Here is a 23,617-nt window from a genome sequence, read left to right as displayed (position 1 = left end):
TGCTTTACTGGCAGGCATGGCCTGTGATATTGCTTTCATTTCTCAAATACATCCAATACAGGTTTCATAGGGAGGCCTCCTTAAAACCTGTTTTGGGAGCCAAAGATTAGGCAAACCTCTTGAGAAAATCCTGGGAAAAGAAGGATTATGGGAGACAGAGAGAGACCAAGGACACCATGGGGAAATGCACAAAGTCAACTGACCTGGGCTCCTGGGAACTCACAGAAACTGAACAGACAACCAGATAACTTGCATTGGACTGATCTGGGCCCTCTGCTCATGTATTGCAGTTGTGTGGCTTAATCTTCTTCTGTGACTGCTGGCAGAGGGAGATGGAGCTATCTTTGACTCTGTTGCCTACTCTTGGGACCCCTTTCTCCTGCTGGGTTGACTCTTCCATCCTTAATAGTCTTGCTGCAACTTGATATAACATGACTGGCTGATATACATGGAAGGACTGCACTTTTCTGAGGGGAATGGTCTGGGAGGAGAAGAGGAAATTGTGATCAGGCTGGGGAAAATAAATTAATTGATTAATTAGGTAAAAACATTAAAAGTCTGTGTTGGAATTGGCTTACAATATGGGTTAATGATCCTCATGAATAAATACTTTGATTAAAATCTTAGTTAAGTCTCTCTGTACCTGGTATTTGGAGATTTCTGGCAAGACACCTAAAAGCACATGTGCCTGTGCAACAGTTGTGGTAACAATAGTACAATCTCAGTGGCATTTAGAGAATTTCCAGCACACAGTTGAGCTGTGTCAGTAATTGTATTTTCTTATATGCTAATTCTCATTTACCTTAGTTGTTGGAAATCGTAAGATTATTGCATTCTCCTATATACCCCTAAGTTAGTGACATGACAGAAATATAAAATGTGAAAATGCAGTATGCATGCCCCTGAAGAATATGTATTCTTGTGAAATGTACCAACATATAAAGAGATCATTGGTACAAAACAGATATGCCATCTGCTGAGACAATAATCACTTAGTATTTATCACAGAAAACATAGGGCTTTTCTTGTGCTTGCACCAAAAGTACCTAGGACACAGCAGGTCCTGAATATGCAGTGCATATACCAAATGAGTGGGAGACCATTTTCTTAAACATCATAATTGCATTGAAGTACTGCATAGAAATCTACCTTGTGTCCCAAGCCATATTATATCTGAAAGGCTGATACTGACACTATATGACCTTAGTATATGTCTTTGTCAGTTTGTATTTGTACAAGAAATTTTCTCCCATACTACATAGTTTGATCCTGCTAAGATAAAACACCAATCACAGGTAAGGGACTCCTTTAGGGCCCCCTCATCTGTATTTTCAGTCATATGTGAGAATAACTTTAACAAAATAAAGGAATGAGGAAAAGAAACTCCCATTGTTCATTTGAACTCATTCTGATCAGGTGACAACATGTCTTGTGTTTAGAAAAGTCCCTGTTTAATTCTACAAAGCCACAGTGTTGCTGGTCTTCCTCATGTCAGCTTTGGAATGCTCATATTTTTTACATTCTGCAGAGTTCCAGCAAATATTCTCTTTTGATTATTTGATGTCTTAGCTCCTCACTGATTTTGGTGAGTCTCATTCTTTGAAACACAACGACCATTAGTACTTGTACCCACTCTCCATAAGGCCTATCCCTCCCAGAGAAGCTAAATACAGTTAAAGAATGCAGTGGGAAGGGGAAGGGGAAGGAGACTCAATTTTCTTAGTAATGTATACAATAGTACATTGCCCCTACTCAAGGAATTAATTACCTACACAGGAACATGCAGGTAACTCTAATTAGTATATTAGATCACACATGCTTTGGAAGATATAAAAGTATGAGGTATGAGGGAGACTTGGGACAAAGAGATTTAGTAGGATGAGGAATGAGATAAGATTACAGAATATATATATATATGGAATTCTGGAAGAAATAAATAAAGAAATGATTAGTTGGAAGTCAGTAGAGCAATTTGACTTGCTCATGATTTTAGACTTTTCCTCAAAGTGATGATGTGGTGACATCCACAAGAGACAAGGAATTTCTATCAGAGAAAGGATGAGTGAAGAGTGTGGTACACTCGGGATGTTTCTAGGAAGTGACATGGTAAAGTATGAGAGGACAATTTTGCACCAGACAAACCTGCATTTAGGGAGCTCTAGACCATCAAGCAAGTTGTTAACATATCTAGACTGCTAGCACCTTGCAGTAAAAGTTGCAATAAAGACTGGGATTTCCATAAATCCTAGATGCAGATTATTCTTTCTTCTGTTTGCTTTCCTTGGTATGAATAGAAAATGATGCAGAGGTACATAAAAGATTATGAGAATCCACTAAGAGCTATTCACTTGCTCTTGTGAAATGATTACAAAATTAGCAATATCTTCTTACAAGTGCCTGATCAAGTATAGAAATCACGGACTTAAAGAAAGAGAAGATTTCAATGCCAGGTTATCATCAGCTTCCCCAAACTTACAGAGTACACTTTTAAGAGCTGCCCCCAGGAGCTTATTCTGTGTTCTACTTCATAATTGTGGGCTTATCCTGGAAGAGAAGCCAAGGGCATTCATTAATGATATTTCCAGTATGCAAAGACTCTGATAGCAGAATACTAGGAGAGCGTTACCATGTGTATTAGCTGAACTGCATGTTGACCCTTTACTTGGTGCTGAGTTCTGTATCTCTACTTCCTACACTGTTCCCTGTGGCTGTTATTCTTCATGTCCCAATATTGTCATAAAATATGAAAAGAAATACACTAACTTAATTTTGAAATTTATAAATATCTATGTAACTGTAAGCAGGAGTACTTGTATATGAATTAATTTTATTTTTTTTCCAGGAGAGAGCATGAACACAGTCCCCCACTACCACAAATTATGCAGTTGAGTGTTCCACATTTGGGGAAACCACAGGAGTCAATACATCTGGAGAGCAACAGATAAGCCTTGCCCTGGGAAACCCACCTTCATGATGATGCTATCGCTCCTTCCAGGTAAAGTTATGAATTAGTTTTTAATATTAAATATATTGTATAGACATCAATTAGATATATATTGCCACAACTAAAATAATTAGTTGTAATGTGTAATTTTATAAACATTCTTAGAAATTGGAAGACAGACATGAAGCCACAAAATTCATTATGATTTTTAACAAAGTGGACATTGTTAGAGCTGTTATGTGGGGGCATAGACTCTGAAATAATTAACTAAAAGGATGATAAATTAGAGACTGATCACTACGCTCAGTTATGTGAGCAAATGCAAAAAAGAATGTGGGTGTGTAATGGATTGTGGGGTAATGAGACCAGTCTTATTAAAGCAGTTATTTTTCAGATGAAGGGACAATAGACAATTACTGAATTGACTTGGATCACAGAAGGCCATAATGGGCAGGTCTAGACCTTCATCATTCAGCGATCAGGGGGCAATAAGGTAACATTGGCAGTTAACCTTGGAGGCAATAGGAGACTGAGAACTGATAGGATAGAAAAGAAGGAATTCCAGATGCATCCTCTCTTACCTGACCAGGTAGCCAATTAAAAATAGTTCCAAGTCTTTGAATTCAGCCAGTTGAGCACTGTGATAAGATAGATCAGTGCAGCATACAGAAGGGTTGTCTGAACCCAAACTGGAGTAAGGTTTATTCCTAGAATTGGTGAAAATTGAATATCTAAATATGAGATAAATTATGTGGGCTTTCTTTAAAGGGATTCTATTCAGCAAGATCAATTTCAACAAATTTTGACACAAAAAACATGTTATGAATTATATTGTAGTTTTACAGAATGACAAGCACACTACCAACATGATAGTCTTTTGGCTCATCCCTTGGGAAGCATGCAATGGGAGAAAAGGGAGTGCCAAAATTTTTTTGTAATCTAAATGTGGTTTGGACATTTGTGCTGAATGTCTTGTCCACTTGGACTCTCTCATATCTTCCTCAACTTCTCTGATTTGTTTCTAATTTCACAAAGTGAGAAATTTATTAAAATCTTTTTCAAGCCTTATGTAAGTCCTCTCTCTGTCCCTCCTGTCTGAATTGTCACAGACCCAGTATGAAAGTTGATTTGTTATATTCACACAACCTTTTTCTTTAGGCGATCATGGCTGTTATGGAAAAGTAATGACTATAAAGTAGCTTGTCCTGAAATTCTGTTGTCAATAGACTAGGGGAAAAATGAGAAGAAAAATATAAATAAAAGTCTACCTGTGCTCAGGGTTATAAATATAACCATCAAATCTCCCTCTGGGTTTTTATGATAAATAGATACACCAAGCAGGTATTTCAGTGAAAAACTATTTCTATTTTAAATTAAGAAAGACAGAGCAATGTATCAACTTCATGCCTCTTAATTTTCATAATAGATTGTCCACTTTCCCTTCATATATATAATTTTAGTACTGTTGGAAATAAAGTATTGAGATGGAGATGATCAAACTTTATGAGATATACACTACTTGATTTCAGAAAAAAAATCAGCTAGAAAATTTTTATTTCAGCTATTCTGAAAAAAACTAAGTGGCTTAAAATATGAAGAACCAATGTGAGACTCTGACAAAAATAGGAATAAAATGGAAACAGAAGACAAAAACACACATAGAAGACATTGGGAAGGGAAGAAGTGTTTGAAAGAAAGTCTCACCCATTCCCCTCAACTTCTTTACAACTCTTGGAGTAATGTCTACTTATAGCAAAGGAACTTTCAGTGGAGTTAACGTGGAACCCCTCTAGAAGCTCAGTAGTAAACAAAAATAGGCAAGAAAGGAAATGAAAATCAGAGAGTATGAGTTACATTGCTCAGAGGTCTAGGCAGGATATGCAAATATTGACATTGTGATATATAATACTAAACTGCATCCATAGCTATCTTAGAACATACCTGACCTGCATTGCTGAGGGTTGAATATATGTGATGGAATATTACAAGAAAACATGAGACATTTGGTTCTGAAAGGATCTATATACTAGCAGATATCTAACCATGTCACTGTCACAAGGAGCAAAGTGTTCTTACATACTAATAGCAACAGTGAGAAAGCTATAACCATGCACTGACCAACAATTTGGGGTCAAAGCAAAGCCTACTTAAGAACATGGAAATCTGTCAGAAAAATAATCAAACAAATGGGCACACAAAATTGTGATGGTGACATTATTGTTTAGATATAAGGGCACTTCTGAATGGTATGGAGGCATGAAGCAAAGGACACTCTGAGTCTATCTTAGAGTTTACTCAGCATGGCATTCATTTTCAGACAGATTTTAAAATATTCATTCCATACACTCTCATATTTCTGAGTATTTATGCTTTCCCAGTGTCTACAACTCCATGTACAACAATACCTCTCTTCTGAGATTTAATTCTATACCGGCAAAAGCATCATGGAAAATACCACTGACATAAGTCCAACAGATATTGATCTTCTTCCATACCTGAAGGTATTGTCTTTCTATCTACAAAAATGACTTTGCTTGTCTCCCATTTAGTGTATTAAGAGAAAGTTTCACTGTTCACTGGCTTCACGTTTATATGTTCCTTGGTTCATTGACTTGTTGTTAACACCAAACTTCCCTTACAGTGTTGTATAGAAATACTTTTCTATTACTGAAATGTACATGCAAATGGCATGCTGTGTTTCCATGACTGCTTCATTAAGCTACCAAGAGTACCAACAACTTGCACAATCCTCTATCATCTCTCTTTACTAATTTTGGGAAAATATAGAAATTCCAGAAGCCCTGGAGCTAATGAAACCACAAGATTAATGATTCAGTGTCCCGTAACCACTACATAGAAAACAGATCTCAGACTTCTCATACTGCAGTAAGGAAAACAATGGAATTTATATTCTGTAAGTCACTGAGTTTGGAACTTATACAGCAGTTGATATTCAATAGAAAGTAGGCACCCATTGACTATTGCTCTCAGGTTCTGGATTTTTTTTTAATGCTTTTAATTTACTTAGTGCATCTGACTCAAACATCCATTTCAGTTTTCTTTTTTAATTTCCCCCTTCTCTGTTGTTTCCCTACCACATCTTTCATAGGTTTTTGAAGTAGCTTCAAAACACACAGCATTTTCTACAGCCCTTTGGTCAATAAATAACTTAAAAATTTCTACTAGTCCATAGTGATGTGGCCATGATTGTCAATGCTGGAACAGGAAGCTAGGAGATCACATTTTCAATAGCTAACATAAATTTATAAGTTATTATTAAAACTTATACATCAGACTGAATGAACTGGAAGTTGGGTGAGGTTATGAATTACCAAACATGGCTTACAGACACATACTTTGCTCAGCAAGGTTCCACTTTCTAAAGGTTCTACAGCCTTCCCCAACAGTACCACAAACTTGGGACGAAGTGTTTAAATACTTGAGCCTATGGAGGATATTTCTTATTCAAACTTCCACATCAACCAATGTATGACCACTGTGTTCAATGACAGACCTTCTCTCAAAAAATAAGGTATTGATTAATTAAAAAAAGATACCTGGTAACTATTAACTATAGCTACCTACCACTCTACCTCCACCTTTGGTAATCCAATTGTACTGCTGACCCTATGAATTTGCCTGGGTTCCTATATTTTTTTATTTATTATTATTTTATTAGTTCTAGTTAGGCAACAAGCTTATTTCAAGTCCCTTCTCCCTCTCCCTCCCCTCACCCCCAACCCTCCTCCCACCCCAGTCCACCCCCCACCCCATCCACCCACCACTCCCCAGGCAGGGTAGGGCCCTCAACTGGGGCTCTGCAAAGTCCACCAAGTTTGGAATAATGAAAAGTCCTAGAAATGGAGAATGGATGTGGTTGCTTGTTACAGTAAGTGTACATAATGCCATGTAATTGAAAACTTTAAATGGTTGAATGCTAAATTTTAGGTTTATGTGCTTTACCACAATAATAAGGAAAAAAAAGATACCTGGTCAACTTCTGGTCTACACACACACAAATCTCACATACATACATAAAAACAAAGAAGCACATGTTAATAGTAATTAATATAAATATATTTGGGACATAATTTACACATTTTATAATGTGTTTAAAGACTTCAGTTCCTTTTTGTTTCCTTTATATCAGTTCAGAATGGGCACATATCATGTGTCCACATATGACAATTACCTGGCATTTTAGTTGATATCCATGTACAATGTTTTGTTCTCTGTGAATAACTCTCCAAACTTTACCTGAAATATAGAACTTCATGATTCCATTTCCTACCTTTCTGATTCCAAGGATTTTGCCAGTTAGATCTCCAAGAAATCATAAAAAGAGGTTACAAAATTCCCTGGTGGTGAGGAAAACCATTCAAGAGAGTCCTCCAGTTTAGGGAGTTGCCTTTCATGTATACTGGAAGGTTTCATGTGGTATTTTCAGTTATAGGATTTTTTTTTGTATCCAAAATTCTCAATCATCACTTTGTCTTGTGCTCAATTTCCAGTGAATTTCTGACTCTCTCCTATGAAAATATCCCCTACCTTACATCTATTGCATGGAAGTTACCAGGCTATCACACATATCTAATTCCCTGCATCCTCCCAAAAGCTGAATTATTAAGTCATTCCATTAGAGTTCATGAAGCTTAATTTGCCTTATTTGGAATGGCTTTAGTAATAATGCATATTTTTATCTTACATGCTGGAATTTTACCAGATTTCTTTGTCAGTTCTCAGCTCAAAATCATGCCAATATTGTTGACTGATGGTTTTAAGATCCTTAAGTCTTCCCTTCCTGGTAAATTTTTTCTCCCCTGCTGCCCCAAGTATCTGGCTCTTGAACAACAGAATGTGGGAATAGGAGGAGGTAATGAGCTCGCCATAAATTCATAGTTTTTCATTATTAAGAAGAAAACATGTCCCACAACCACTCCCCAATCATGTCTTCTAGACTTACCAGAACTGTAAGGTGTTCATGACCTGATTGAAGAGATAAGAATCAATGCAGCAGATGTCATTTCAACTTGATATAAGGAGATGAAAACTGCACAATTTGGAGGGATATGAAAAACAATTGTTTGCTCTTTTGCCATGAACTACTTATTCACAAGCTAGGTCTGTCATTCATAACTCTGATTGGACATCTCCACCACTGAGTATTCCAAGGAAACCTCATTTCCCAAGTGGGATTAATGCCACTCACCTTTGCTTTCATTGTACCCTGTGCATGTTATGACTGCAGCCCTACGACATTTAGTAAAATTCCCTGCCTGTCTCTATCTCCCCTAATAAAATGTAAGGTCCAAGTGGGTAATGAATATGTGTGGTTCATTCTCTTTGGTTTTTTTCTTTTATTTGAATTAGACACAAGCTTGTTTTACATGTCAATCCCAGTTCCCTCTCCTACCTGTCCTCCCCTGACCCCTGCCAGCTCCCTATCCCATTCCCTTTCTGCTCCCCAGGGAGGGTGAAGCTTTGCATAGGGGATCTTCAAAGTCTGCCATATCGCTTGGAGCAGGGCCTAGGCCCTCCCCAGTGTGTCTAGGCTGAGAGAGTATCCCTCTGTGTGGAATGGGCTCCCAATGTCCATTCGTATACTAGGGATAATTACTGATCCACTACCAGAGGACCCATAGATTTCTCAGGCCTCCTAACTGACACCCACGTTCAGGGGTTCTGGGTCGGTCCTATGCTAGTGTCCCAGCTATCAGTCTGGGGCCCATGAGCTCCCCCTTGTTCAGTTCAGCTGTTCTGTGGGTTTCTACAGCCTGGTCTTGACCCCTTTGCTCATCACTCCTGTGGGTGTCTGCTTCTGCTTCCATCAGCTACTGGATATAGGCTCTAGAATGGGGAAGGGCTTTTAAGGTAGCCTCTCCACTATTGCTTAGACTGTTAGTTGGGGTCATCCTTGTAGCTTTCTGGACATTTCCCTAGTGCCAGATTTCTCTTTAAACCTATAATGGCTCTCTCTATTATGATATCTCTTTTCTTGCTCTCCTCTATTCTTCCCCTGACTCAATCTTCCTGCTCCCTCATGTCCTCCTCTCCCCTCCTCTTCTCCCCTTCTTTTTCTCCTAACTCTCTCTCCCCTCCCCCATGATCCCAATTAGCATGTGGTTCATTCTTACTTCAGTGTCACCTGGTGTAATGCTTGGACTACAAGGGACATTAAACAAAATACACTATTTAATTGGATATTTTCATGACATATTTCACTTATAATTTGACACAATTTGAATTAGATAGTGAGATATAATTTATCTACAGGTTTTCATTTCCCTACCTGTATTTTAAACAAAAATAATAGGAAACTGAAGGAATAATTTGTACTGGGTCCATGCATTTAATTATTTCATTAGTCTCACCAAAGAGATAAATTAACTAAGGTCTCGTGTTGAGGCTTGCTTTAATGGTTTGAGCTCACTGCAGGAAACAGAAATAGTTCTGAGTCTTTTAATAGAATGTGAATTAACACATGGAACTGCACAGAAAAAAAAAACCTTGAAAGGTCCATAAGAACACAAGCCACAAACCTTGCATTATTAAGTTTCTGTATTATACCATAACGATGAAGATATCAGGAAGGGACTGATCCAGATGCCATTAACCACCAGGGCTTCTGTTGCTTTGTTATCTGACAGAAAGCAGAAAGAACAGCAGAAACAAGACAATTCATATTTCTCCCTGTTAAATCATAGGTATATTTAATATATGAGACCAAATTTCCATCCCCAAAACTTCTTATTGAGGCATAAATTGTTGATTTGAGTTGATGAAAGTCAATATTGTCAATCATGTCTGATACATTTGCCTAGAATCATCCAGTGAACCTACAGTTATAGACGATGGCTACAGTAGGCACTCTTCATTATCATGACACAGAAGAAACACTGGAAGGACAGAAGACCAAGGGTTAAAACCACTGTCTAACGGCTCCAGTTACCAACTAGATGCATTCTTGAACCTTAAGTATTTGTTTTTCTCTTTTGGATGAATATTTTTGCTGATACGAGGACAATTATAACCTACATACATCTGGTCTGAAACCCAAGAGCCTGATGCTCCTTTTGCTCATAACTGCTGTGCAGGGTAATATGTGTAAAGAATTTCAGGTGGGATTTTTAGATTTGAAAAGTAATTTATATTCATTCACCACCTTGGAAATTAAAACATGAGAATAGAAGTAAAAATTGCAAAGTGTGAATGATAATGGAGCAGATGATGAATCTCCCTCACCTGCCCCAAAAAACTGGCCTGGTTTAGTTTTAGTTTTTCTGTAATTACTTCCTTAAGATAAATAATGAAAAAAATATTTTAGTTTTTTTCAAGAATTTATTATACATTTTAAATATATAGTATATATAATGAAGGCCAATGAATATTTAATTTTTAAATATTCTCTGCTTAAAACATGTCTATAAAGGATGAAACTATTGTGCACTGAGCATTTTCTTTTGAAAATATTTTTCCATTAATAATTTGTGAGCTCTACTTCAGTCAAATTCTGATTTCAAAATTTTTGAAGTTTTGTTCCATTAAAGTTTACAGATAATGATATTTACATAGAATTCCTTTATTTTTCAACATTGTAAACATTTGTCTTCTTTATCCCTAATTTTAAGCTTCAGAAAACAGACATACATAAAAATGTGACAACGATAATCTTTGCTTAGTCACACTGTGAACACATATGGTGACTAGTGTCCAGTACAGTAATGGATTTTCAAGGCATTGTTGGCCTTAGAACTAATCTCTTCCCCTAGTTTGTAACCCTCCTGCATTTCACAAGACAATAATTCTCTTTTACCCTACAATTTGTATGATCATATTTAGTTTATATTTTCATAAATAAGAGTGCAGGTCACTGAATATTGCCATTCTCTTTTTTAAACCTTCATTTATTCTTATGAATATTGAGTTTATAATTACACTGGCTAATTTGTGTTGTTGTTGTTTAATCTGGCATCTGGTTAATTGTTTTGTTGTTTAATTTTTTTATTGCATCTGTGTCCCAAATTGCTAGACTGGTGACACCATGTTTCAATCTGAATTATTCCCTCCAGGTATTCATTTGATAATGTCCTTGTAAACACACCCAGAAGATACATGTCATTCCACAAGATCTTTCTACATCTAGTCAAGCTAACAATGACAATTACCTGTAGTGTATACTACCCATTATTATTTTAGATTTTTTTAAATTAATCTTTCTAATACATTATATTTTGGGTGTGATTTCCCTTCCACCAACTCCCCTTGACCTTATCCATCCAACATTAGCTTCACGTTCTTACCACCTCTTGCCCCCATCAAACAACAAAAAAACAAACAAAAATCTAGAAAACAAAAATGAAAGCAAGCAAATAAAGCTCCAATAAGATAAAACTGTTGAAACAAAAAAAAAGTGCAGTATGTGTTCATGAAGCAAGAATGGGGATATCTATTTCTCTGTGCCTTTCTTTCTGCTTAGAGGTACTCAGGATGGACTCTCAGACACCTGAGAATGGACAGCTGCTGCTGACAGAAGAACCAGAGGAAGTCAGGAAACAAGCAGCCATAACTTAAGATATATCTTTCCCCAAGTCATATCATCAAAAACCAAGATAATAAAAGTAATTGCCTGGAGAGTAAACTGCATGGATTCTCCTTCCCTTCACTAGTCTTTGGGACTTGTGAATCACAGAGATGGAATTTGAGCTATGTCTTAAAAGATATCACTTCTGTGTATAACAAAAGGAAGAAAAAGAAGGCATAACATGCCACATAGTCAAATCACCTCAAACTTCAAGAGAGGTATAAGCAAATCTAGTAAAGGATGGGAAATTTTCATAGATGAAATATTGACACTGTTCATTTACTTCTGGATGAGTTGTTTAAATTTCAACTCCTGAAAAGAAAAAAATCCATCCTGTTTCAAAAATGCAAATAGAAAAATATGTTGTTTGGCCATGGTGTATTGAGAGAGAAAAATCAATAAATCATATACCTCTTTTTCATATTGACCCATTCTTTCCAGCCACACACAGGTGATACATGGTCAACTTCCTTCCAAATTTGAACAATGTATGATATGTCATGTTTTGTCCAGTATGTAGTGACTGCCTCTTGATACTTATAAAATTGCCAAATTTTAAAATGCTGAAAGGGCAGTGGAATAATGACCATGAATACAGGTTATGGTAGTGTTTGAGAAGACATGATTGAACAGAGAACAGAAAGCATGAAGAGTCACAAGAACCAATATTTTGTTATTAATTATGAGGTCTTCATATACTTTCTTGGTACTCCATGCTGCAGTGAGTCCATTCATGAGAGATATAAATATAGATATAAATGAAGTCCCCTGTGGCATTACCTTTTCCTTTTCTAAAAATTTAAGATACAAGCTATCTTTTTTAAAAAAAAATCTGTGTGTGTATACCTGCTGAATGTTTCATAAGAAGTTTTTGTTAAGAGTCAGTTTTCTGTGGGCTTGTTTATAGTGCCCCATGAAGAAGTCAGGCTACCCGACACAAAGGTGTGCATTGACTCTGTGGGTCTCTCACATCAGTCACTTTTATGACCATTATTAGATTTATGCACCACTGTTTTTTTATGAAAGTCACTGCCCCTTCCCTGCTATAATGTCTGAGACACAACCTATTAACAGATCTCCACAAAGCATTTGATGAATTAAATTTATACTGAATCCAAGTGTTTTTGAGGCAAATTGCCCTGATAAATTTAAGTGCAGAAAGAGTGACTTAATATAAAGAAGGAACAAAATAATAGGTTCCATGCTTGAGAGGAGAGGAATGCCATGAGCACTTTCTTAAATGTTTAGAGAAGAGTGGGGATCCCAAGGAACTCCCAGTTTCTCTCTGAGAAATTACTGTGGCTCAGCAAGAGAAACAGACATTCATAAATTTCTCTGTCTAGCACTGCTCCTACCTTTTGTTTGTTAACTTCTCTTTTTGTTTCTACATTTCTGTTTGAGGACTTTGGGGGGAAAATATAGCCCTTAAGAAAATGATCTGGTAAATAAAATACAAACATGCCTTGTTACTTCATGTTTTCTAAGGAATTAAGGGGGTAACTAAGAATGTAGAATACCCTCAATTAGGTAAGTGATTTAGATAAGGGAGTAAATGCTGAATCTTTTAGCATAGGATATGAGAGAGTAGATGATCCAATGTAACTTTTCTGAAGTGAGGAACACATAAAAATCTTCAACATGGAATAAAATACTAGGTATTTGCTCAAAATGTTTTAAAGATCTGTGTAGCACAGTGGCTATAGCTAATATTGCAGTACAGTGCATGTTATTTTATGTAGAGAGGAGAGAGCTCACACAAAATTTGCTTTCCATAAACAAGAAAACACAATGAAACATTGGGAGCTAATAGATACCTGTTATCATGGTTGTTTGTACCATGGGCATGTGTATTTTTTCAGCTTGATGCACAAATTAAATTTGTATAACTATATTTTATATCTATTTAATAAAAAAATTTAAAACTAAGGAGGTTGGATATGTATCTCATTTGGTGGAGTGATTGCCTAGCATGTCTTAAATCCTGGATTCAATTTCCAGCATTGTATAACAAGGGAGCAGTGGTACCAGTAGGAAGATCAGGAATTCAAGTTCTTCTGTATAGTTAGTTCAAGGTCAGCCTGGGCTATATGATCTTGTCTCAAAATAAATAATAAATATATGATCTTGTCTCAAAATAAATAATAAATATATGATCTTGTCTCAAAATAAATAATAAATAAATTAACAAAACCAAAAGAAAAATGTCAAAAGAATTTAAAAGATTAAAACAAATGTGTCTTTCTAGATCAGATCAATTTCCCTGCTCTAACTCGGCCACCGATACACAGACACTGTGACTCTGACACCATGAACCTTTTGCTAACTTATTAAATCTAAAGAAGATTAAATCACTGTATTATAATCCCACACATTTCACAATGTCCTTTTTAAAGCTCTATACACACACTCATTTATTGTGCTGCTTCATTGTAGTGACAGCACAGGCTTGCATGAACAACTAGCTTGAAGTGTTTGTGCCCAGTGAGACTCTATGCTTTTACTGGTTAGCTGATATTGTAGCATTAATATTTACTATTGTGGCCTGTATGTACATATGGAAGATTTTTCTATTAGATAGAAACATAGCATTCATTCTAGTATTTTCATACCAGGTATTACTATTTGTGTGTTATAAGTATGGTTGGTGAAAACAAGCCTGTGCTACCAGTCACACATAGCATATGCCACCAAACATAGTAAAAAAATCCCCAACAATACATGAATATACTACTATTTTATGTACTTATCATATTATTGCTATTTTACAGTGTATCCTTTATACTCATTTCTTTAAAAAGCTGTGGTAAAACAATCTGCTGTGGTATACAGTAGCAATCGTGTACATCTTGTGAACACCATGTCCTTGCTTAATTTTTCTTTTGTGGTTGGGTAACTCTCCAGCTGTTTTATTCCTCATGACCCCATGGACAATGGGCTTTTTCCTGTAAATAAAGCATATTATCCTCTTGTAAAGGCTATTCTTTCTAGGTTTTAAAAATGTGCATTCACTCTATGATGTTCACACAACAGTGAAACTACCTGTTGAGGCAGGTTTTAGAAAGTAGTTTGATTGTTAAGTATTGTATAATTTTATTGGTCCATGACCACTGAGTCAATAACTGTAAAGACATCCTGCAGATGCCCTTGTTGAAGGACTTTGGGAACAATGGAGAAATAGCCACTTGTTAGGCAGTTGTTGGTGAACTGTTGACTGTTCTGATTAAAGTCACCTGAGTGCTTTTCCCCTCCATAACCTGGGACTGCAGTAATGACAGACTGTGGGATATTTGGGCTATCTCAAGGGTGGCGAACCATATTGTTGGATAGATGACTCTCTGAAAAGCCAGCTATCTTTCATGTTTGAAGCTATTAAACATGAAAGCTCATTACATCAATAATGACTGTTTTGATATTTCCAACTGCTTCCAGTTAGGTGACCACTGGAGAGGCATCAATGAGGCATAAAAAACCGGTGACATAGTAAGTGTAAAACCCACCTGGCCCATTGATTTTTCACAAATCTTGGCTTCTGGGGATAATGTTAAGTATTGGAATGACTTGGCAAATTGTGACCTAATTCACAGTCAACCACCCATGTTCTTTCATTTATTCATAGCTGAAAATCCTGCTTCCCTGGATTCTCAACACCTTACATCCATCATGAAACACTACATAATGGTCACTGTGATTCAACTGTGATTGTTTATGTTCTCTAAAGTTTATAATGTTCTTTGGGAGCTACATAATTTATTCATATAATATTCAAAGCAAAACTGTAGCCAGAACAGAACAGGTCATTATTTGTCATTGTAGGATTCATCTGAGTTTCTGTCATATAATTCTGCATGCATGTAGTAACATGCATGTGAAAGATACACACTCATGTTTACACAGGGATTATTTGACTTGGTATTTTTAGTTCCTTGTGATGTGAAAGAGAAACTACTCAAAACTACTGTAGTTGAAGTTAGAAAGAGAAAGGTGAAATATATATATATATATATATATATATATATATATATATATTTCTTCATCTCAGAAAAGCCAAAAATGAGATCAGAATGGAACAAATATACTTGGGGCTTCTTATCTCTTAGATAATTTTAAATTATTATATATGGAGTTTCAAAACAAAGACAATTTATACACCATTGGTAGCCAGCATTGACCCTCTAAGGGGACAAGATTTATGACAGTAACATAACCACTATCATATCAAAATGGAAAACCCTGAGCCTTAGAATAACAAATACCACATAGGAAATAATAACTAGACATAGGAACAGAAGGCATTGCATCAGGTTTACAGACACACCAAAGTCCACTAGTGAAAGGCCTTGGATAATGGTTTAAGTAGTTGTTTCTTCAATCTCCTATGCAGATTTAATAGAAATCTGATCCTCGTCTGCCAATCAGGGCCTTCTTCACTAGAGTGCATTAAATTGCTTAACATTCTTATGAGAGGATGCACATGACATGTCAATCTTCCCAGCGTATCATGTAGGATGGCCTATGAAATGAGTATCTGCAGAGAGATTGTAGAAAGCTTGGGACTGTTCTCCTAGGATAACACAGCTCTGGTCTTCTGACCTGATTATTATACTTTGATACTTGAGAGTCAAAATTAATCAGTCCAGTGTATTATCATGGACTGTAGAGTCCAACTAATTTGGTTTGATTAACAACATGCTATTTTTCTTCTCCCTTCTTAAATATTTAATTTTTCTGTGCCTCATTTTTTATGAGGAAACTTACACTAACAGCAAACCTTTGATGTGAGTAGTGTACAAGTTTGCACATGAAACCATGTAGCATAAATCTAAGTAGTTTGAAACAATGCCAAATGTAACATAACTTCCTTAAGATGTATAGTGAGAATGGAATTCTTAGACTGGAATGGTTGACCTACTACTGTCATTATGCTAAATAGGCATGTTGTAAAACTGCCTTCTTAATATTTGTGCTTATGACCATAGATAAATTTTAACAGGAATTTCTCCTTGCCAAAATTGACAAGGGGCTAGAGTGAATGTATTTCTATGTATCTGTGGTTCTCAACCTTACTAATTCTATAACCCTTTAATACAGTTCTTCATGTTATGATGACTCCCCAACCAAAATATATTTTGTTGCTACATCGTAACTGCATTTGTGCTTCTGTTATGAATCATAATGTAAACATATGATATATAGAATATCTGCTATGCAGTCCAAAAGGGGTCATTACCCACAGGTTGAGAACTGCTGCCCTATATTAATCCTAATATTTTACTTTATATGCAAATTAAATAAAATTTTAAAAATAAACAATAATATATCTCTTAACATATGGGAAAATAAGATTGACATGAAAAGGACAAACTGATAATTAACTGAGATTCAGGCCATTAAATCAAAAGTCAGAATTACCAGCAGATAGAAGAGACTGACCTAGAAGTAGGGAATCCAGATCCTATTGCAAAGGCTGGCAGAGGAACCCACTTAGGACAAAGGCATCAATTATTTTAACATGATATGTATGCTACTCACCCATGGCTGATCATTACCCAATGCATACATGATCGAATCCAGGTGAAACTCATTACCTCATAAATATGTACAACTCTTAAAAGTCTATACAGACAAAATTAATTAAGAAGTAACTGGGAAGCCTTAAATTATTTTGAAATCCAAATGGTCTTGGAAGATTCCAACATGACGATTCTCAATCTGAAATCAATATTTTTCAAAGACATTACAAATGGCAATGTGTTATATAAAGTAATAAACATAAGTAATTCCTTGGGAAGAATTTTCAGCCTTAAATTATTAATGCCTGGGGTAAAATGTAATCTGAATAAGGGAGCTTTTGATAGTGAACTTTTGATGCTTGTAATGAATTTCTGATTATTTATCTTGTAATAATATAGAAATTAATCATCACCAAAAAGTATATACTATGCAATTTAAGAGATCAATATAAGAATTTTCCTCCTGGAGCACATCATGAGATGTAGCTGTGAAGGTCTACTCTATTGTAAGACATGAGATAATGAAGTTCAAATTAATCTTTAGAAAATATTAGGATAGCCTATGAGTGGCAACATTTGGAAATGCCTTATCCTGAAATCTATTTTAACAATCGTCAATGATGACTACATGCATAAGATCTACACTGAAAGGAGCAGAGGAAAGTAGAGGGCTTGGTTGTAAAGTAGAAAGGGGTCAGTGGGAATGGGTGGGTGAGAGAGGACAATGTGTGTGGGTGAACATGGTTGCACCATATGCTGTATGTATCTATGAAGCTAACAGAAAATTGAATGTATGTCTGTATGACCAGTCTTAGTCTTAGATGAAGCAATGTGTCATACTGTTGCTAGGACAGTTTCTCATTGTTTAACAGTCTACTGATGATAGCCAGCAGTCCTCCTTGTTTTTGTCCTCCATCTTCACATTATTTCTGATAAAAAGCTAGTATCAAGTCATCATGGAATTGGTGAAAGATGCAGACATCATATCATTGTTTTGAGCAATTAAAAGAAACCAAATAACAGAATAAAAGAAAATGGAGTGCATCTAAATATAAACAGTGAAGGTAGCTCACTACTCTGGGACTGCACAGCCTAGGTAATCATGATTGCAGAAGGGACTTGAATGAGGACCTGTGAAGATGGTCATGTCCCTTCCTCCTAGAAGGGCAGTTGTATCAGAAGGAGTGCTCTCTCTTTGTCTCCCATTAATTATGAGTTCTCATTTATTTGGTACTATTCAAAGGTGAAACACACCTTCTCTATTCATTTTAAGTGCCCTGACCATAGAGTCTATGCCATGCTACATGACTTGTATGTCCTTGGAAGATCAAGGAGACTTTTATCTATGAGAGTTATAAAATTCAAGATTCCTACTCTTTAATATTTTTCCAGTATATTAATAGGCTACTTAGACTTAAGTGAATGGGAAAAATCATATGTACACTCTGTCTAAGATGATATGTTTATGTTTACATGCATATCTTCATCTATTTATATTAGTATCACCTTATACATCTTCATATGTGAATATCAGAGTTTAAAACAGTGAACTTCTGTGTGCATGATATTTTTCTATTTTTCTTTATAGACTGCATATATTCAGTAACAGTGATTATTATACTTTAGAATATATTTCTATTGTGTGAACAAATTTTTCATATATAGAATTCCTTCTTTTGCCTTGCAACCATAGCACTGTGAAAGCAAATTTATTTTGTGGTTGGTCATTTTCAAAATAAAGTTAATTTTCATACCCTAGACTAAATGAGAAAACCTTAACTCCCGATCTGATTTAATTTAACTTTTTGCCACTTTTTTTCCCAAGCTGTAATCACCGTGTTTCCTTCACAGAATTATTGACACAGAACAAGAAAATGTGTCCCCATGAGGAAAAAGCCAACTTTAAATAACTTCTCTTTAAAGAGAAATGCTTATTGGATTTTTACACAAAATAACATGAGTACTAGTTAAATGCAGCACAATGTTCATGCCCCCTTTGGCACTGAAAAGAAAGTGCTCAGGTTTTTTAAGCCAGGAGGTAAATTTATAAAAAGTAGCTGTATTCATTTTTCTGGCTGTAACATGAAATTAATAAAACACTACAGCAAGGAGTATGACTTTATAAAGTCAAGATCTGATTGTACCCTCATGGAGTAAGTGAAGGAGAAGTTGCAGCTAATTGGCTCTAATTTTACACTCATTACTTCTGCAATCAGTCTTTAGTTTCCCAATGAAGAACACATTTTTTTTTTAAGTTTGACCTTGAACATATTAAAACGTATGCAGTCTGATTGATGCAAAATGTTTGGTAATAATCTTGCCATAAACAGTAATCGAGAAAGAAAAGTATGGAATCAGTACTGTAGTGACAATGCTGTTACTTGTCACAGGGTTCTGGTTAGCTGGCTATGCCCTGCTGGGCCACAAGAACCATGGTTTGTATATTAGGAATGTTGTCTGCCAATATGCTTCACAAGATAGTTACCTCCTTTCTATTTAATTTGTGGAATAATGACACATGACATTAGAGAATACTCAGTCATCAGAATCAGCATACCACAATTCCTGTTGATATAAACATATGGTAACAAACAACATACGATGAGAGCTAAGATAAAATGTGTGTGGTAATGGCATAAAAACAAACAGGTGGTTCAATGGAATCAAATCAAAGCCCCAGATGTAAATCCATACACCTATAGACACCAGATTTTTAACAGAGAAGCCAAAATAACACAGTGGAAAAAGAGAGAGCAGCTTCAACAAATGGTGCTGGTCTAACTTGATGTCTACATGCAGTTGTTCCATACATAACTCAAGACTAAGTGTATCAAAGACCTCAACATAAATCCAGATACACTGAGACTTATAGAAGGGAAAGTAGGAAATTAGACTTGAACAAATTGTCACAGGAGACAACTTCCTGAACAGAAAACCAATACTACAGGCTCTAAGAACAAAAATTACTAATGGGAACTCATGAAATGCAAAAGCTTTTGTAAAGCAAAAGGATGTCACACTGTCAATAGGACAAAATAGCAGCCTACAAAATGGGAAAAGATTGTCACCAAGACATACAGAGGATTAATTTCCAAAATATATAAAGTAACTAGACATCAACAAACCAAATAATCCAATTAAAAGATGGGGTACAGATCTAAACAGAGAATTATTAACAGAGGAATCTCAAGTGGCCGAGAAGACCTTAAAGAAATGTTCAATATCCTTAAGCTATCAAGGAAATGCAAATCAAAACAATTATGAGATTCCATCTTAAACCTGTCAGAGTGGCTAATATTAAAAATACAAGTAATTGTTCATGCTGTTGAGGCTGTGGAGGAAGAGGAACATTCTTCCACTACTGGTGGGAGTGAAAATTGTACAGCCACATTGGAAATCAATATGGCAGTCTCTCAGAAAAATGGGAGTCAATCTTTCTCAAGATCCAGCTATTCCACTCCTTGGAATATACCCAAAGGATGCACCATCACACCACATAGACACTTGTTCAACTATGTTCATAGCAGCTTTACTTGTAATAGCCAGAAACTGAAAACCACTTAGATGTTCCTCAACCAAAGAATGGATAAAGAAATTGTGGTACATTTAAATATGGAATATTATTCAGCTATTAAAAAAATGATATCATGAAGTTTGTAGGGAAAAGGATGGAACTTGAAAAAAATCATTCCGAGTGATATAACCCAGAACCAGAAAGACAAACATGGTGAGTATTCACTTATAAGTGGATATTAGCTGTAAAGTAAAAGACAACCAAGCTATAATAAATGAACCCTAAGTAACAAAAAGAGCTCAAGGGAGGACACTTAGATCTCGCTGAATGGGAAATAGAATAGACATCTAGGGTTAAGGAGGTGGGGATGGCAGAATCAGGTGGGATAAGGTGTGGGGGGAGTACTGGGAAAGAATGGAACTGAAGGGCATCTCAGGTATGAGCTAGAAACCTAGTACAATGGAAATTCCCAGGAATCTACAAAGCTGAACATAGCAACGACTCCTAGCAATGGGTGATGTGGAGCATGAATTGGATATGTCCTGTAACTAAGCAAGACTTCCACATAACCTTCAACCTACAACTTGTCCTTCCTGCAATGTGTGATGGGGTATAGATGGCACAGAAATTGTGGGAGTGGCCAAGAAATTACTTGCCTAGCCTGGGACACATACCACCATAGGGAGAGGGAATCCATCCCTGACACTGCCTACAGGACCAGGACCCACAGACTGGATAGTTCAGAGAGCAAAACAAAATTCAATGAAACGATTCCTAATGCTATTCTGCTATACTCATAGATTCATACCTAGGCCAGCTGTCATCAGTTAGGCTTCATCTGGTAACTGATGGAAACAGATGTAGAGACCCACAGCTAAACCATTGGTAGAGCTTGGGGAATCCTGCAGAAGAGGGGAGATGAAGGATTATAGGATCAGGAGGGGTCAAGGACACCACAAGAAAACCCAGTTAACCTGGGCTCAGAGAGTTTCACAGAGACTGAACTGACAGCCAGGGAGCCAGAATGATACTGACCTTAACCTTCTGTATATGTTAGAGTTGTGTAGTTTGGTGTCCTTGCAGGACTCCTGACAATGAGAGCAGGGGCTATCTCTGATTCTTTCGAACACTTTTGGGACCCTTATACTCACACTGGCTTGCCTTGTCCAGCTTTCAACTTGATATGTCATGTTTTGTTGATATCCATATCAGTCCTCTTCTGAATGGAAATGGAGAAGTGAATGGGCAGGCAGAGGGGAGATGGGTGGGAGGGGCTGAGAAAAAAACAGGAGGGGAAACAGCAGTCAGTTTATAAATAAATAAGTAAATAGATAAGTAAATAAAGAAATTTTAAAAATGTATTTTTAAAATGAAAAGATTTGAGTTTAGAGGTTATTTTGATATTATGCCCATTTGACAGAACAATACTACCAAGTTCATACTTGGGGCCCATGAGATCCCTAACCATGGGTTACTGACCATATTTATAACTTCAGGTACATGTTTCCTGCTATGGAGAAGACTGTAAATTCAATCAGAAAGTGGTTGGTTACCTCATAACATTCATGTCATTGATGCACCCGTTAGCATACCTTACCATGTTGATCATTACTGTAGCTCACAGTGTTCAATATTGAAAAGACTGATACTGATAATTTCTCCCAGGAGCCTACATAACACTTTTCAGTACTGTGAAAGCTATCCAGGTTGGGTGATGTTTTCTAGTACACAAGTTAATTTCTCCGTACTATGTAAATACTTTGGTGTCTTCAAGCAACAGAAACATATTACTAGGTACAAAATGATTAATTACGAAGATTATATATTTTTGCTTACTGAAAGTTTTAGAACAAAGATTTATTTTTCTAATTCCAGTAATATTTTAGACCTAAATCCCATATTTATTCTGATACTATTATGCCAACTGTGAGTCTTCTTTAATTTGTCAGTTATTTCCAGCTCTTGCCAATTATCCATGGTTTTGGATATGCTTTTTAAGTTTATATTTTTGCTTCCAACCATTATATTATGTATTTTAATTGCCTCTTGCTGCAGGAGTTATCTATGAAGTTAAATACATATTGTTGATTGAATAACAGTATTAAACTTTTGAATATACATACTAAATTTATTATAATTATTCATTATTTGAATGTATTTTTCTCACTCATAGTGTTTTTTTACTCTTTTACTATATTCCCTTGTTTTTTAAATAAGAAATGGTACATTTTTTTTGTCTTTGTAATTTTTCTAAAGTCACCTTTCTATTGTCTAAAAGTAAGCTATGCACATATAGGAAATTCTAATTTGACTCAGTAGCTATTAAACAACAGAGATTTATGAAGACAAAGTTTAGAGAATAAAGTAGGGAAGGGATAGGGAAGAGATTAGAGGGCATAGAATTAGGTGTGTATTTGATCAAAGAAAATGTTTGTGTATATGACTATTAAGTTATTTAAAAATTTAAATAAGATGAAATGCTTGGTTCCTCTTCTCCTTCCTATTCAATCCAGTTAGAAATGCACAGGATACTAGTGAATACTTGAATCTTCACAGTCACATATTTACTACAGGGGAAAAGGAGAGCGAATGAAAATATTTGTAGCAAAACAAAAGAACTAGGCTCACCCCTGCTGCCTGTGAACCCCCCTTATCAATGGGCCTTGGAACAGGTCCCTAATACTGAACATGAACGGCCTCCTATGTAATGGGCCTCAAACTACTGAGAAATCAGTTGGTTAAACTATAACCATTGTGCTACTCATAACAATAGGCATTTCCTGCATAGCAATATGGTGTTATAGAATATAATGTCTACAACTGGGAAAGACAATAGCTGACTTTTCTCTTCCAGATGCCTTCATAGCAACTTCCAACACTGAATGCTATCCTGCAGGCAGGAGCTTTCAGGTTAGTTGCATCATAGTTTTCCAATATTATGAAACCAAAGAGAGCAATGCCCTCAAAAATAGGGTCTGTTCTAGTTAGGGTTACTATTGATGCAATAAAACATCATGACCAAAGCAACTTGGGAAGCAAAGTATTTATTTGCCTTATGTTTCTATATT

The 23,617-nt window shown here is 36.1% G+C and overlaps 1 non-coding gene across 1 annotated transcript; it reads right to left on the bottom strand.

Annotated features, from left to right (window-relative positions):
* Window positions 1-2,839: 2,839 nt before the first annotated feature.
* LOC113832068 lies at window positions 2,840-3,003 on the bottom strand. Its single transcript, XR_003488131.1, has one exon. It is a non-coding gene; the product is annotated as a U1 spliceosomal RNA (small nuclear RNA).
* Between the last annotated feature and the right edge of the window lie 20,614 nt (window positions 3,004-23,617).

The sequence above is a fragment of the Cricetulus griseus genome, chromosome 10 (genome assembly GCF_003668045.3).
Source record: "Cricetulus griseus strain 17A/GY chromosome 10, alternate assembly CriGri-PICRH-1.0, whole genome shotgun sequence".
NCBI lineage: Eukaryota > Metazoa > Chordata > Mammalia > Rodentia > Cricetidae > Cricetulus > Cricetulus griseus.
Note: the sequence above shows the minus strand (reverse complement) of the source record. Positions and strands in the feature narration are given on the sequence as shown.